The sequence below is a fragment of the Zingiber officinale genome, chromosome 2A (genome assembly GCF_018446385.1).
Source record: "Zingiber officinale cultivar Zhangliang chromosome 2A, Zo_v1.1, whole genome shotgun sequence".
NCBI lineage: Eukaryota > Viridiplantae > Streptophyta > Magnoliopsida > Zingiberales > Zingiberaceae > Zingiber > Zingiber officinale.
Genome location: NC_055988.1, coordinates 167,353,726 through 167,357,416, shown reverse-complemented (window position 1 = coordinate 167,357,416; position 3,691 = coordinate 167,353,726). Strand labels below are relative to the sequence as shown.

The window sequence follows — 3,691 nt, the reverse complement described above, 5'->3', positions numbered from 1 at the left end:
GCTTAATGTGGATGTTAGAGGATTTGCTTATACTAGGTGTTGTGGATTTTGGAGATGATTGATTTACTCATAGTTGGCTAGACAACAGTGTGAGAGTAGCGGAAGTAGGATGAGCTCATAACCCACATAGTCATCCCTTGCAGTTAGAGGTTTGTTAAGGATATTTGGATGGAGCTGTATATGAGTATGTTGTTGGATTGTTACACTTAGATGTGGATCCCTGAGGTGAGCAGTAAATTTGGGGATCAAATTTTTATTAGTGGGGGAGAATGTAAAATACAGCACCCAAATAATATTTAAATAATAAGGTTATTGGACAAATAATCTTATTGAATTTTTCCAGAATTTTCTGAGAATTTTTCGGAGCTCGTATAACGGGTTTTGAGAGGATGAATCGGCGACGCGGATAAAGCCCGTTCGGGTTACCCCATTTAAGTGAGGAATTGTTTTAATTATAAAATCCTTTTTCTTTTATTTTCCCCGACCCATCGCCATTTTCCCTAAAACCACCGAGGTCCCGACCTCTCTTCCCCGATCCCTTTCTCTTCTCCCTCACACGCTCTCTTCTCTTGATGCCATCGCTGACATGGGAGCCGTCGATCATCTTCTCTTCGTCGGCGCAGCCTCATCGCCGATCGCCAAAGAGATCGCACCGACGGGCCGAGCCTCCCTCTCAAGGTGTGGAGTCTTTCCCTCTTCCTCTCCACTTCTTCTCATGCGATCGGAGCAGACGGCGCCATTGGACCCATTTTCGATCGAGCCTTCCTCCTCCTTTCCTTCGAGGTGTGGAGTCTTTTCCCTTCCTCGCGTTTGAGTCCACCGTCGGCTGTCGAATCCGAACGAGGCAGTAACGAGTTCGTCAAGGAGGTTCGTCACTTAACCCTCTCCACCAGATCTCGACTCTTTGTCTTCGTCAGCATGGATCTGTGGCCGATCCTCCTCTCGATTTCTTCTGCCCGATGCTGAGCCACAGCGCCGTCAACGCCAATCAACCCACCGCCGGTCACAAGGAGGAGGATCTGAACCCTAGATTCGGTCCCTCGTTGCCTCACTCGTGTGCTGTGGTTTCGATCATTGGAGCCTCTATTTCAGCCGAGGTTTTGTTGCCATCTACATTGTCGTCGGCTACTTGTTGCAAGAAATGGTTACTAGGCCAGTGAACCTTTGGAGAAGGGATTGTTGACAAGGAATTAAGGTTTCGGCCACCACAACTTCAATTGGGGATCGGTTTCTTCGCCGGATCTGTGATCAACACCGACAATTAAAATAGAAGAGGTAATGAGTGCTATTTCGCTTGTTGGATTCTTTAGTGACAAATAGTTTCTCTGGTTGTTCTTTGTTGCCTTCCTTTGATCTGATCAATGGGTGTAATACATGGTTAACCAGTAGAGTTTTATGTATTGATTGATTTGGGGTTTATAACAGGATCAAAGTGTTGTTCTGTTTAGGTTGCTGGAGATGTTTCTGTGTGTAATATGATCTGGGATTGTATTAGTTGAGATTGATCTTGGGTCAGATCTGAAATTGTTGGAGGAAGCTAAGGTATGTTATCTTTAGGTAATGAAATGTGTTGATCCTGTGTTAGAAATTGAAATTTAGGAATTTATTCATGAGTTATATTAGTTGTTAGATTTCTAGTTAGCAATTGATCTCGTGGATAAACTATGTATGTTGGATTCATAATGGTTATTTGGTGAATGATTTATATAGGTGGATGCATGATTATTATTAGCATATTATAGAATTGGTTGTTTATTGATGATTGATGACAGGATTGGATTGTAAATGAATTAATGGATTCATGTTAGGTTGAGAAACTCAAGGATTAAATGATTGGATTAATTGGTGATTTAGGTGTAAACCTAACTTAATTAGGTTGTAGTATAATAAAGGTTGATTGGGGGATTACTCAAGGATCATGTTTGGTTAGCATTACCCTAATTAGAATAGGGATTCTGTTTGGTTATTTACTTCCTATGTAATTAGCTAAATAGACTATGTGATCGCAGGACTTTGTTTCGGGACGAGCATCTCGATATCGGATTTCGGGACACGATTGACAGATAAAGGTGGGTACTTCTTGCTTTATCTCTTTAGTATTGTGATCCTAGTGCATAAGCTTTATGTTCAGATAGTTGTTGTATCTATCTTGACTCCACTCTTATTTTTTCTGCGTTTGATACTTCCACTCAATCTTTGAGCTACTCGTTTCTGTATCTATACAGTCTCTCGTTGCTATCGATGATATTTAGCAGATACTATATTACTAGGTATCAGATACCAGATACCAGATGCCAGACATTAGATATTAGGTATTGGATATATAGACACCTGATACCATGTTTACATGCTTTGGTTGCTGTTTATTTACACACCTTACTAAACATGCTGTCTCATTTGCTTTTATATATATATGATGATTGCATTGTACCTGTAACATTGTCGACGATCCTGTCTCCCTTGTGGTTGAGGCGGTCGTTGGCTGGGCCGCACGCTCGGCCACTCGTGGGTAGTGGTAGCTTGGAGCGTGCGCATGTCTGTCGTACCCCCCACTCGCACACTGGGTAGTGTCTGCTGGAGTCGCGGGCAGGGACCCCGTCGCAGACGTAGCTATTCGATACTATGCTGTTGTCCCTCGGCCACTCGAGAGTAGTGGTAGCTGGAGTGTAGTCTGTCATTGTCCCGGCCTCTCGTCCATACTAGGGTCGTGGACTTGAGGGGTGGGCGGGAGTGACCATCCGTACAGTCTTTGTTAATTATACAACGGAATCTTTCATTTCTAGATTATCTTCTTGTTTATTTATTTTAGTTTGCTGTCTTGAGTTCTTAAGGTAGTGCGACATTATGTGTTAGACATGGTTACTGGCTTTTGAATGTATATATAAGGAGGCATGTTGCTATGAAGATCCTGTGGAGACTTTGCTTACATACACTTAGTCTCAAGGTGCTAATGAGATGGAGCTTTAGTTATTACATGATCTGTACATGTTGAATGTTTCTTCTAATAGTATACTTATTATAGTTCTACTATACTCATGCACTATCTGTCTATTACCCGCTGAGTCTTTATACTCACCACCCCGTATATTGGTAATTTCGCCAGGTAGCAGGTAAATGATTTATGGAGTCGCCTGGAGAGCCTGTCCGCCAGTCCCACGTCACATTCGAGGAAGACCTTATGATTTTGGTATTTCTTACGCTATTTGTATTTTGGGTTTTGTACTTGTTTATGAAGTTGTGTTCTCTTGTATTTGGTTTGGTATTATTGTGTCAAGCCTAGCCGGCTCGCAGTTAGTTGCTTTATGTTTTGTGATCGTTGTTGGTGATTTCCGCTGTGTTGATTTTAGTACAGCCGTGTGGGCTGATTACGATATTTATATAACTGCGTGGTGGTGTTTATTTCTGTTCCAGCCGAGTGAGCTGATTATATAACTGCGTGGTTGTGTAAATATATTCCAGCCGTATGTGGCTGATGTATTTTGTATGTATGTATGCCTTAGATTGTCACCCGTACAGGGGAGATGTTGCCGAAATTTTTCGGTAAGGACTCCTCTGGGGGCGTGACACTTTGAGACTTCTCCTTGTCCCTTTTCTTTAATTTGGGGCAGTCATTCTTGATGTTCCCTTCCTCGTTGCAGTTGTAGCATCGGATCATCCTTTTGTTGCGTTGATGTTTTCTTGTCTACTATCT

The 3,691-nt window shown here is 42.3% G+C and overlaps 1 long non-coding RNA gene across 1 annotated transcript; it reads left to right on the top strand.

The window, feature by feature from the left end:
• Positions 1-493: 493 nt before the first annotated feature.
• On the top strand, positions 494-3,164 carry LOC122043122. Its single transcript, XR_006129448.1, has 4 exons — positions 494-1,275; positions 1,449-1,542; positions 2,010-2,069; positions 3,104-3,164. It is a non-coding gene; the product is annotated as an uncharacterized LOC122043122 (long non-coding RNA).
• Positions 3,165-3,691: the final 527 nt, after the last annotated feature.